Below are 13,675 nucleotides of genomic sequence, written 5' to 3'. Positions count from 1 at the left end.
ACCTCCATCATAGGTGGATTCAATCTCCGTTGCGCCTCACGTGTTGGTTTAGACCCTTCTTCAAGTAAAATTCGGTGCATGCACATAGAAGGGCTAATCCCCTTAATATCAGCAATAGACCAACCAATGGCAGTTTTATATTCTTGGAGTACTCTCATTAATTTTTCTTCTTGGACTTGATTAAGATCTCGTGAAATTATAACTGGAAGTGTCTCGTTCTTCCCCAAGTAAACATATTTGAGATGCTCCGAAAGTGGCTTCAATTCAAGTGTAGGAGCTTGAACAATTGATGGCTGCAATTTCTCATTAGAAATCGGCAAATTAAGAAATGCAACCTTCTTAAAAGTCTTGTCAAAACCACTATTGAGTGTGGTTATGACATCCATGATCTCATGAGACAAATCTTCATCAGTCAACACAAGATGCTCTCTCAACGCAACCTCCAAACCATCTTCACTATGCAAATCTAAAACTCGTTGAGAAAGAATATCCAACACATCAAGAGAGTAAACAGCATGCACATCACTTGGATATCTCATAGCCTCAAAAATATTAAAGCGAATAGTCTCCCCATCAAATTCCATGGTCAACGTACCGTCATGCACATCAATCTTAGTTCTTGCAGTCTTCATGAATGGTCTCCCCAACAAAATTGGAGTGGAGCATGGAATAGATTCATCTTCCATATCAAGAACATAAAAATCAGCCGGAAACACCAATTCATTTACTTGAACTAAAACATCTTCTATTGCACCCCTGGGATAAGCATTCGACCTATCAGCAAGTTGAATAATCACCCTTGTTTCTTCAAGTGGACCGAGATTCAATGAAGCATAAATGGAGAATGGCATGACATTGATAGAGGCTCCCAAATCCAACATACACCGCTCAATTCTTTTATTACCAATAGTGCAAGGGATAGTAAAAGTACCAAGATCCTTACACTTTGGTGGAAGCTTCTTTTGAGGAACTGCGGAAACATTCTCCCCCACACTAACTTTTTCATTACCCCTCAACTTACGCTTATTAGTGCACAACTCTTTCAAAAACTTGGCATAACGCGGCACTTGTTTAATAGTGTCAAGAAGAGGAATATTCACTTCTACCTTTCGGAATGTATCAAGAATCTCCTTGTCAACCTCTTCCTTTTTAGTCTTTTTTAGTCTGCTTGGGAATGGAGGTGGAATGACAAAAGTAGGCTTAGGGCTTAGTTGTGTAGGGGTGGTTGGCTTTGGAGGAACATCTTCATTAACTGAGCAATCAACTTGTGGCTTGGATGACAATTTACTGGGCATTGGAGGACTAGGTGGATCATATTGCGTCCCACTTTGCAAAGTTACTGCACTAGCATTCTCCTTGGGATTCATCTCAGGTTGTGAAGGCAATTTATTTGACAGATGAGCCTCCAACCGGTTATATGATGCTGCTAATTGTCCCACCTGATTCTCCAAACTTTTGATGGAAGCTTGGGTGGTTTGCTGAAATTGAAGAGTATTTGTAGCAAGTGCATTGATTAAATCCTCAGTAGAAGGTTTGGCACTTGGTGGTGGAGCAGCCTGCGGTGGTTGTGATGGTCTAGGTACATAATTATTTTGAGACCTCTGTTGTATAGTGAAACCGGGTGGTCTTGCTGCTGTTGGTTGTGGAGCTATTTGTTGTTGATTCCCATATCGAAGGTTTGGATGATCATGCCAGCCAGGATTATAAGTTTGTGAAAATGGTTCACAATACATCTGACGTAATTGACCAGGGAAATTTCCTACAGCATTAACACCCTCAGTTTCTCCCTCCACTAGAGTAGAGCACGTATCAGTAGGATGCCCCACAACTTGACAGATTCCACATGGCCGTACTTGTTGGCCCAAAGCGAGTTGTTGTACCACTACTGTTAATTGAGCCAATTGTTGACCCAGCTGATTAGCATTAGAGGTGCTCACTTCATTAGCTGATTTGGGTGGTGGAACAGGATCTTGACGAATGCCAAACTGTTGTGAGTTAGCAGCCATATTAGAAATCAAGCTCTTGGCTGCAGCAGGAGTCTTATCAACTAGTGCACCCGCACTGGCTGCATCAATCATACTCCTATCCAGTGATTGTAATCCTTCATAAAAGTACTTAATGAAGAGTTGTTCACTTATCTGATGATGAGGGCAGCTAGCACACAACCTCTTAAATCTCTCCCAATACTCATACAAAGACTCTCATGTATACTGCCTTATACCACAGATCTCTTTCCTGATGCTTCCAACTTTAGATGCCGGAAAGTATCATTCTAGGAACATAGTCTTCATACCATTCCAAGTTTCAACAGTACCAGGTGGAAGATAGTACAACCACTCTTTAGCTGCATCCTTTAGGGAGAAAGGAAAAGCTCGCAGCTTAATTTGTTCCTCAGTCACTGCAGCGGGTTTCATACTAGAACAGACAATATGAAACTCCTTCAAATGTTTATTCGGATCCTCACCAGGCAGCCCATGGAAAGAAGGCAATAAGTGGATGAGGCCCGACTTCAGCTCAAAGTTTACATCCAACGGTGGATATTGGATGCATAGTGGTTTTTGGTCAAGATTTGGCGCTGCCAACTCTTTCAATGTCCTTTGCTGAGCCATTGTTCTATAGGATCGAACTGAATCGTCAGAATCAGATTCGTTGTCAGACGGTAATGGCACTTTAACAGGATTTTCTTGCGGAGCAAGACATTGAAAGCGTGGATTATCGGTAATAATTCATGAAGACCGAGAAGCTGACGATGATTCAAGATATTGTTTAAGCCGAGATAACCTTTCTTGAGTATCGTCTTCACCAAACATATACACTTGATAATTCCACAGTAAGAACTAATTAGTCACAAATAAATAAATTTGAATAACAAAGAGAATAACAATAGTCCCCGGCAACGGCGCCAAAAATTTGATAGCTGTCGTGTACCACACAAATTTAACAATGATTTTTCTTTTAATACTTCCAATTATTTCAGTATAATAGCAAGCACAGGTCGAACCCACGAGGACTATCGTTCACTTTATTATTCAAGAATTAACACTAAAACTTAAAAGGGGATTTTGATTTTTTACTCAAAATTAAATAACATAAACTAGAAGCAATTAAAGATGGATAATACGATATTAAGAAACAGTTAAAGGTTAATCTCCACCCTCAACAATCATTCCTAATCATTAATAATAAATATTATTCCAATTTCTCAATTAAACTATTAACCCCGCAGGTAACGCTGAAGCAGTCAATTATCCCAGTCTCCCTATTATAAGTAATCAAGGCGAAGCGCTCAATAATTAACTCTTTTATCTAAGCAATAAATCTATGAAGCATACAATCTATTTAACTTAGATAAAGTATTAAGTCCTATGGAAACAAGTTAATCTAGGCAATAAATTAATGAAGCATATAATTCATTTAACCTAGGTTCTATTTTTCATCACAATCAACAATTCTTTTGACATAACTATCAATTGTAATTTATCACATACACTTAGAATCCTAAACTATTAGGTGAGTAGTAATTCTAAGATGACAATTGAAACAATGTAAAACCTTAATTAGTTGGCCACCTAACAAGAAATTACAAGATTCATAACATTCAATTGGAAAAATAGAAACAATCTAATATTGAGAGAAATTAAAGAACAATATTCATTATCAATAATCAAGAATTCATGTCTTGGGTTTTGAATTAACCCTTAACCTAAAAAGGACCTACTCCATAATAGGAATCACAAACATAATTATAATTAAAATTAAAGAGATTAAGGGAAGAAAAGAAACTTGATTGATGAACAAAAGTAATGTAGTCTTGTAGCCTTCTCTTCAGCCCTTTCTCAGTCTTTTTCTCTCTTAAAACCGTCATAAAGATCCCTCTCAAATTAACCCTAATCATCCTTTATAGTCTCAATTAAATTCTAATTAAAAAGTAATAAAAAATCTGAAAACGACGTCGCAAGCCGCGGCCTGAAAAATGCGAGCCGCGGCCTAGAACAAAAACTGTGCCTAAATCTGTCCCTCAAGCAGCGGCCTGAAATTTTCGCGCAGCGGCCTGATTTTTATGCGCAGGGCGTGTCTAGAAGAAAAATTTTGAAAGTGCAATTTCCACTAAAAGGGCCGCGGCCTGAGTTTTATGAGCCGCGGCCTACCTCCAAATTCTTCAATTCTTCACCTTAGATAGCTTCCACGCTGCCACCGCTTCCACATTTCAATCCCGAAAGCTTTGAATACTCCTAAAACTTTATTTTAACTACACTTGCCATCAAAATGTCAGATTTATCATCATAAAACGCACGTAGAAAATATGTTATAGAATCACAAAACTTAGTTAAAACTATTAAAAATGCTATGAATTAATTAATCATGTTACTGTATGAGCAATTCTATGAATTTATGCAAAAATACCACAATTTATTTCATTTACAAAAATACAACAATTAATTATCTAGAATTTATCAAAAAAATTCGAATTAATTAATTTTTTACAAAAATAAGTCAATTTGAATTAAATTTATCAACAATTAACAAAAGTTAATTTAAATTTCATTTATCAACAATCAACTTGGTTTAGGTTAATTTAAAAAAATATCAATTTAATTTAAATATGATTTATCAACAATTAACCAAAGTTAATTTAAATCCCATTTATTAAAAAATATATTTTATTAATTGGTTGAAAAAAAATTTATATTTTTCAAAGTGTATCCAATTTTAAACTTTAAAATCAATATCTTAACTGTTTTTCAAAAAATATCTTGTGTTGTTACAACTTTAAGCTAATATTTTTACCATTAAAAAAAATAAAATATTAATAGTTATAACAACCCTAAAATATCTAAAAACAGTTAAATAAATTCAAATATCCATGAAAATATCTAACCAACAAATTTCAAATTTGAAATAATTTATATATTAAAAACTATAGAATAAACATATATTTATATTTTTAAATAAAGATTTAATAAAAATAACAAGTATTTAAAAGAAAATATATTAAATATCTGATATCTTAATTCTAATATTTTAATATATTAAAATATTTAAAATTAAGTTGTTAGTCTATTTTTAAATTTGAATTTGAATCTTTGTAAAAATATTTATTTATTTAAATCTCAACTAACAAAAATATCTTATTTAAAAAAAACATTTTTAAATTATAAAACAAATCTGATATTGTTGGCTTTGATTACAAATAATCAATTTTCACATTTTAATTTCTTTAATTTAAAAAAAAATTCGATGATGCCTGGTGTGCACGCAGGTGCGTGCACACGGGTTTGCACTGGTTGCCGAAGGACGCGCGCAGTGAACACTAGGTGACGCGCGCAAGAGCGCACGCTGGTGTGTGCGCGCACGCAATGGCAGCCAGGCCAAAAAATTTGCAGAAATTTTTTTGTGCCATTTTTCAAACCAAACACAATTTTCTATGTAATTTTTAACATGTTTTACACAAAATAAAGCATATACAAAAACAAATGGCATAGAAAACTCAACAACATAACCTAAAATTGCTAATAATCACATAAAATTCAATATGCTTTATAAACTCATGAAATCCATCCAATTACTCATCACATCAAATAATTCAATTTTTAACATGTTCATGCAAAAAATAAAGATTACCAAAGGCTCCAAGGCCAGTTGTTGGGAAACATGTAGGATCTTTATTTATTTTCATGTATATCTAATATTAAACAAAGTAATATGAGATAACCTAGAACATATTTCTAAAATTGAATTCAAAGAGGAATAATGATAAAAATACTTACATTATAAGCATCGGAATGAATGAGTCATTCCTTCAGTTTCTCTAACCCTTGTATCCTTTCTATCGCAGAGTATTACCAAGAAACCGAATCAATTTTCAATTTTCTTCACAGCCTTCCAAAGTATCTTTAGAATCACCTAGACTAGGGTGGGCAATTCTCAACACATGAGATAGATACAGAGAGAAGAATAGAAAAGAACAATAAGGCTTAGAAAATGACATATGTTTAGAGAGAATCTAAAACCTATCAGAAAACCAGTGTTTGTCATCTGATTTCAACTCTCTCTTAACATTCCTTTTATAGACTCATGTTGGTCATTTATTTAATTAAAAAATCAATAAAATAATAGTCAATAATCAACCCTAGGTCAAAATTATCATGGGCTTTAGGCCCGTGAAATTTCCCATTTGATTATAAGCTCATTGGACTTAAAATCAAGGTATATACTATTTTCTATTGATTTAATTAATTAAATAATTATTTAAATCCTTTATCAAATTAATTATTTATAATTTGAACCTTGATTTAAACTTATTTATTAATTTAGATAGAAATTTATCTTAATTAATAAAGTTGCCCTAATTTCTCTTTTCTTCTCTAAATTACATAACTCTGTGAAACTATCCAAAATTGACTTGGTCAACTTTGATAATTCTAATTGATAATTAAATCAATTAATTGAGACTATCTAGATGATTTTATCCAAAGTACAGTGGAGACCATGGGCCTATGGAACCAGGCTCCAATAAGTTATCATAAATCTAACAAATAAATTTACTAACTTATGAATTCCTCGTGACTCCACTAAAGACTCAGAATTGCACTCTTGAATTCATAGAACGCTCCATAAGCAATATAGATACGTTATTAATTATCCATTGTTACAACCATAATTGTCACTCAATCCTCTATAGACGGTCTACAATGAGATGGGACTAAAATACCGTTTTACCCCTCATTGTATTTTATCCTTAAAACACTTAGTTCCTTGTAAATGATATTTCAGTAAACTAATATTAATTACTGAAATGAGATCTCTATCATTTAACACCTTGAACCAAACTAAAAGGAAACCATAATTTCACTTCTTCATCAGAATCCATAGATATTCACATCAATGATTAACACTCTCACTCAATTATACTACTGAGTTCCCAATATGTAAGTATGGGCTAGTCCGTAGGGTAAGCTGGTAACGAACAAGTCAAAGAACTCAAATAATACAACTAGTTAGAATACTAACCACTCAGAATTGAGATTGAATTGACCTATGGTCAACTATATGATATGACTAGATAGATAATAATGGTATGTTTACTTATCCTATCAACTGTCAATATCAGTCCAGTCCGATGTTGCAAATACATCTGATCTTATCTACTTTGCTAATGTTCCAGAAAGAACATAACACTGCAATGTGTAAGTAGATCATATTATAGATTGGCAAGTCAGTGTAAATCATGTCCACTGACTAATCTTATGACTAACTTATTTTGAACATATATAATCATATTTGTATTCCATTGTGATTATGTCACTATAAATACGATTAGCTATATACTCGAGATTTAATAGAAGTTTATATTAAACAAATAATCATGAAAATAAAACATGTGAGCAAAGTGATTGACCAAGTCAAAAATGATTTCTATTCTTTTATTGATAATAAATGAGATTACAAAGAAATTGGGTTTTAATTAGGGCATAAAACCCCATCGGGGTACCCATGGGTAAACGAGTTTCTGGGTAAAATTATCATCCCTACTTTTTTATTTACCATATTGCCACTAATTTATTAATTTACAATTAATGACTACTTTTTTATAATAAAAAATGAAAAAAAGATTACTTTTTGTATATTATTAATAAATATTAAATAAATTGTTGACTTTTTTTAGTTAATTTTCATCTTGTGCATTTGAGCATAATTACAAATATTGAACCGAATATAGCATTGACTCTTTTTTTGTGCCAAATTTGGCACAAATTTTACATCTTGCATTAGAGATGGTCTTAGATTAGTTCGATTATTGTAATCAGTTTTTAACTTTTTGCCCGACTTTATAATTACAGATATTAACAAAATTAAAGAAAAAACATATAAAAAATTACATAAAAAAACTAAACACCATTAAGTAATAATACTTTCATTTTACGACAAACTTACCCTTAAAGAGGTGCATGAGGTAAAAATGAGATAGGGAAAGTGAAATGAGTTTGAGAGAGAGGAAAGAGATGTATGGGGCGTCGACGTAGGATAAACTGGGAGAGAGGGAAAGAGATGAGTTTGATTGCACTACATTATTCATAGTTCTGCCTAGAAAAAAATAACCCAATCATTGCTAGTTTAACTTCCCATTAAAGCCCAGTAAAAAAAAATATACTACTAAAGACACTCGCCTAGGTCTCTACACTACAAGAAATTGAGGATTTTGCGGTAATCAAGTTCGCCGCAAATACCCCCAAAATTCGCTACAAATATCAGTTGCGGCAAAGTTTCTCTGCAAATAAGTCACCGCAAAAAGGTCATCGCAAATACCATTACTTGCGACAAATAAAATTCCCGCCGCAAATAACCTCATTATTTGTGGCGGTCTGTTCGCTGCAGATAATTAAAATCCGCCGCAAATAATTCTGGATTTGGTCGTAATTGACCCTTATTTGTGGCGATACTTTAAATTATTCGCCGCAAATAGTCCTATGATTCGCCACAAATAATGGGTGATTTGTCTTGTCTGACTCTTATTTGCGGCGAATAATTCGTTCATAATTTAATATAGAAATAAAAAATTATAATTTAATATATAATAAAATTTATAATCAGAATTGTAGTCTCCATTAATTGATAAGAAAATAATCCATACAATCTAATATTAATAATTGTCTTAATAGTATTAAAACAAATAAATACTACTATTTATATAACTATATAATCTATCCTAAGTTAGTCGCATCATCATCGTCTAATTCATTTGGAAACTGAATGACTGGGGGCAGTGGAGATCGTGGCGGAGGTGCTGACGAAGATGTGCCATTTCTAAATGTAGATTGAGGCGGGCTTGGCGGGATAACATGTGTAGGCGTGTCATCTCCGAACATATGTGGAGGCGGTGGTGGAGCTTGTGAAGGTGCAGCCGCATACATCTCCGACCATTGAGTTTCTTCATCCGATCTCATTGTTTGAGGTGGTGGATGGGATTTAGGAGGAAGGCGCTGAGACAGGAACTCAATGTCTGCTTTGTATTGTCTCAGCAAGTTAGCCATCGCCTGTCCCATCTTGTTATTATTATCATTGGATTGAGCGGGCTGGGTGTATGACGACGACTGTGCCCGAGTCTGAGACTGACTACTAGAGGCCTTTTTCCCCTTTAATGTGTGACCAACTCCTCGTTCATGCTCGGGACGTTCACCCAACACTTTTTTCATGATCATCCTTTCGTCAACTGAACTTCCTTCATCAAAAATAGAAAACGGGACATGCTAGCTCTGCACTTCAAAATCTTTGTACATCATTTCCTATTTTTACAGAAAAATATCAGTAATACAACCAAATCATAGTGATTTTAAGGTCAAACAATAAGATAAGTCTTACATAGTCTGTTTTTGCTTGCTCATTGACGAATTCTTCTTTATCCTTGTGAGTGTGGAATTTCTTCCAGCTTTCAATGTAACCTGGTACATTCCCAGATTTCGGGTTCGCCAGTACACAAAGAAACAACTTATTAGATAAATAATTTATTAATAAAGAATTTTTTTTTTTTTTTTGTTACTTACTCTATCATGACGGGCCGCCACGAACGACTTCGATCTTTCGGAAATGCAAACTTTAGAAACTTCAACAATTCATCGAAGGAATTGTTTGGCCATTTCCCCTTAACTTTCAAGTGTTGGGGTTTTATGCCCTAATTAAAACCCAAATTCTTTGTAATCTCATTTATTATTAATAAAAGAATAGAAATTATTTTTTGACTTGGTCAATCACTTTGCTCACATGTTTTATTTTCTTGATTATTTGTTTAATATAAACTTCTATTAAATCCTGAGCATATAGCTAATCTTATTTATAGTGACGTAATCACAGTGGAATATAAAGATGATTATATGTTCAAAATAAGTTAGTCCTAAGATTAGTCAGTGCACATGATTTGCACTGACTTGCCAATCTACGATATGATCTACTTACACATTACAGTGTTATGTTCTTTCCAGAACATTAGCAAAGTAGATAAGATTAGGGGTGCACATTTAACCCGCAAAACCCGCCCGACCCGAACCCGGAGAATCCGTTTTTTCGAAAAAACCGACAAAATCGGGTTTAACCCGACCCAAACCCGAAAAAATCGGGTCGGATTTGGGTTTGCAATATATGTACTGTCGGGTTCGGGTGTAACCCGAAACCCGACTGAATTTTTTTAAAAAATAAAAAATAAAATCAAAATAAATATAATCAAAATCTGAACTGAATAACAATTGAATTTAACCCTAAAAAATTTACCCGACCCCCTTTTTTTTTTGTTCTTCATCTTCTCCTTCGTTTCAGTCAAGCGGCAACCCAGCCCCCCAGCCTCCCTCGTCGTCCTCCTTTGGTTCAAGCTTCAGCAGAGCAGCACCATCATCATCAACATCAAGCATGGGCCACTCCCACGGCAGCCTGAGCTGAGCCTCCCTCTTGGTTCACGATTTGCACGGCAGCAACAGCAAGGAGGAGAGAAGGCCAGCCACTGCCTTGCCTGCCGCCGACCCACCCAACCCTTCGAGACGAGACCGGAGCCTCCCTCGCCTCGCCTCCCTCAGCTCTCACGCGGCGGCACCACCGACCACCACCAGCGGCGCAACACGCCTCGCCTCACCTCGGTCCGGTAAGCACAGTACATAATACATATTTACATTTAGTATATATATGTATATATAATATATCTATATATATATGTTAGGATAGGCTTAGGCAGTTTTGGTTATTTGTTTTAATCTATTAATCTAATCTATTAATTTATTTGTTTTAATGGGCTGAATTTATTTGATGTCAATTAGTATTTTGCTCTATTCAATTATTAATCAGGCAATTAATCTGTTTGAATAGTTTTTTCTACAAACTAATACATTATCTGTTAAGTTGTTTTGACTAATGCCCGATGATGAAAATGTTTTGTATTGATTTATGCCTTGATTTCATTTAAGCCTCCATCTCTCTCTGCTCCCACTCCCACTGCTCCCACCGTCTTCGGTACATATTGTCATCATCAAAACACAGTCTTTAATGTTGCTGCTGTTGTTGCTGTTTTTGTATTATCATTATTATTATTATTATTATTATTATTATTTTGCTGTTGGGGCGGTGGTTTTGATGATGATGTTCTATATTTGCTGTTGGTGGTGGTTGAAGTGATGGTATTTCAACCTTGAAGATGTGATTGGTTTTTAATGAATTTTCAATTTTTCTGAAATTTATAACTATAATCTTTGAGGGCTTATAGGATGTTTACTTAATGTCCGGAGGTTTACAACATTAGGTCTCTGTGCTTTACATGTTTTTGGCTCTGTGATGGAAAAACTCATTGTTGGGAAGCAGTTTCATGGTTTTGCATCACGAGCCTTGTTACATTTGTCACACACTCTCTTGTTGTGATGGTCAAAGTATATTTTTTGTGTGTATATCAGTGTGTGTTTTGTGTTTATAGTATCTTCTTTTGTCTAGCAATAACAATTACTTGAATTTCTATTGATTTGTTAGGTAATGGATATTGATGAGGTAGATGAAACTCTTCCCCCAATAGATGCTCAAGATCAACCACCTCTCACTCAAACTGAAAACCCTACTCCTCCTACTGATCAGGGTAGAAAAACTAGAGCTAGTAGAAAGAGGGTTAGACCTCCCCCCATCCCTAGTGCTAGTAGTACCGGGAAAACAAAGGGAAAAGGGTCATCTATTTGGGATCATTTTACTAAGGAAGATCCTCCTCCACCCTCGACAGATCCTAACAAAGAGTCTCCTCCCCCCAAGTGCATATGTAATTATTGTGGGTCTGACTTCTTGTGTGACAGTAGAAAACATGGGACCAGTCATTTGTGGAACCATTTTAAGAAAGTATGCGACCTAAGTTCGTATAAGATTGATGAGCAGAGAGAGAGACAAAAGACTTTAAGCTTTCAGAATGTAAAGGGAGGGAAAGAGGGGGAGACAAACTTAGTAGCGGCAGCTTATAACAAAGAAGCTTGTAGGGTAGCCCTCACACAATATATTGTGTTGGATGAGTTGCCATTTAGACATGTCGAGGGTGAAGGGTTCAAAAGATTTGTCAAAACACTCCAGCCTCGGTTTGAGATCCCTTCTCGAATGACTGTTGCTAGAGATGTATTGAAGTTATATAAGGAGGAGAAGGCAACATTGAAAAATATTTTGAGTCGTGAGAGGATATCGATTACTACCGATAATTGGACTTCCATTCAAAATTTGAATTACATGGTCATCACTGCTCATTGGATTGATAATTCTTGGGAGTATCAGAAAAGAATTATCAATTTTTGCCAAGTGGTAGATCACAAAGGGGAAACCATTGGCCATGAGATCGACTTATGTCTTTTAGATTGGGGCATCTCTAAGTTGTTTACCATTACGATAGACAATGCTTCGTCTAATGATGTTGCCATTAGATACTTGAGGCAAAAATTCAAGAAGAAAGAGCGAGGCCTAATTTTGGATGGAAAGTTTTCACATATGAGGTGTTGCGCTCATATTGTGAATCTAATTGTCACTGAAGGGTTGAAGGAAAAACATGGGTCAATTGCAGCAATTAGAAATGCTGTGAGGTTCGTTAGGTCTTCTCCTGCTAGGCTAAAAAATTTTAAGGAGCGTGTCATACAGGAAAAGATTGAATGTAAAGGACTTTTGTGTTTAGATGTCCTAACAAGATGGAACTCCACATATCTAATGCTCAATTGTGCAATGAAATTTTGGAAGGCATTTGACAGGATGAAAAGAGATGCTAATTATATGAATTATTTTGATGAGGTTGACAAAAATGGAATACCAAAGGAGGGGCCCCCCACTGTTGATGATTGGGAAAATGCTTCAGTGTTTTTGAGGTTTTTGGAGACTTTTTATGAAGTAACATTAAAGTTTAGTGGGTCTACTTATGTTACTGCTAATAAGTACTTCATTGAGATCTCCAATATGCAACAAGAACTGTGTGACTTAATAGCTGACGATGATGATAATGAGTTATTGAGGACAATGGCAATTAGCATGAAACTAAAGTATGACAAGTATTGGGGAAAACTTGATAATTGCAATGAGACACTTCTAATTTCCTTGGTCCTTGACCCAAGATACAAGCTTGACTATCTCAGTCATTGCTTTAGTGCTACTTATGATGAGATGACGTGCAAAGAGATGGTGAAAAAGGTAGAGAAGACAATGCGGACAATGTTTGAAAAATATAATGAGACAGCATCAAGTCTTCATCTATCGGCATCTATGACTCAGCTACAATCAACCTCTATTGTTAGTTTTTCATCCACATTTGTCATGCCTGTTAGTGGTCGACCTAGTGCCAACAAGAAGTCCCGAAATTTGCATGATGAGTTTGTGGCACGAAGATTGGAGAAGGATGATGGAGTGACAAAAAATGAGGTCGATAAATATTTGGAAGAGGAACCTGAGCGACCAACTGAGAATTTTGATGTTTTGGGATGGTGGGCTAGTAGTGGGTGTAAGTACAAGATCTTGTCACTCATGGCTCGTGATGTGTTAGCTATACCAGTTACCACCGTTGCTTCTGAGGCGGCATTTTCTATAGGAGGTCGAATTTTAGATCCTTTTAGAAGCTCACTAAGCCCAAGGATGGTCGAAGCATTAATTTGTCTCAATAACTGGTGGAGCGGATCACATCAACCCATCATAACTCAAG

At 35.3% G+C, this 13,675-nt stretch overlaps 1 non-coding gene across 1 annotated transcript; it reads left to right on the top strand.

Moving 5' to 3' along the window:
- Nucleotides 1-2,136: 2,136 nt before the first annotated feature.
- LOC133828194 (small nucleolar RNA R71) lies at nucleotides 2,137-2,243 on the top strand. The gene has a single exon (XR_009890829.1). It is a non-coding gene; the product is annotated as a small nucleolar RNA R71 (small nucleolar RNA).
- Nucleotides 2,244-13,675: the final 11,432 nt, after the last annotated feature.

Source organism: Humulus lupulus, chromosome 3 (assembly GCF_963169125.1).
Source record: "Humulus lupulus chromosome 3, drHumLupu1.1, whole genome shotgun sequence".
Lineage (NCBI taxonomy): Eukaryota > Viridiplantae > Streptophyta > Magnoliopsida > Rosales > Cannabaceae > Humulus > Humulus lupulus.
The sequence above is the reverse complement of the archived record's forward strand: the minus strand, read 5'-3'. Positions and strand labels throughout refer to the sequence as shown.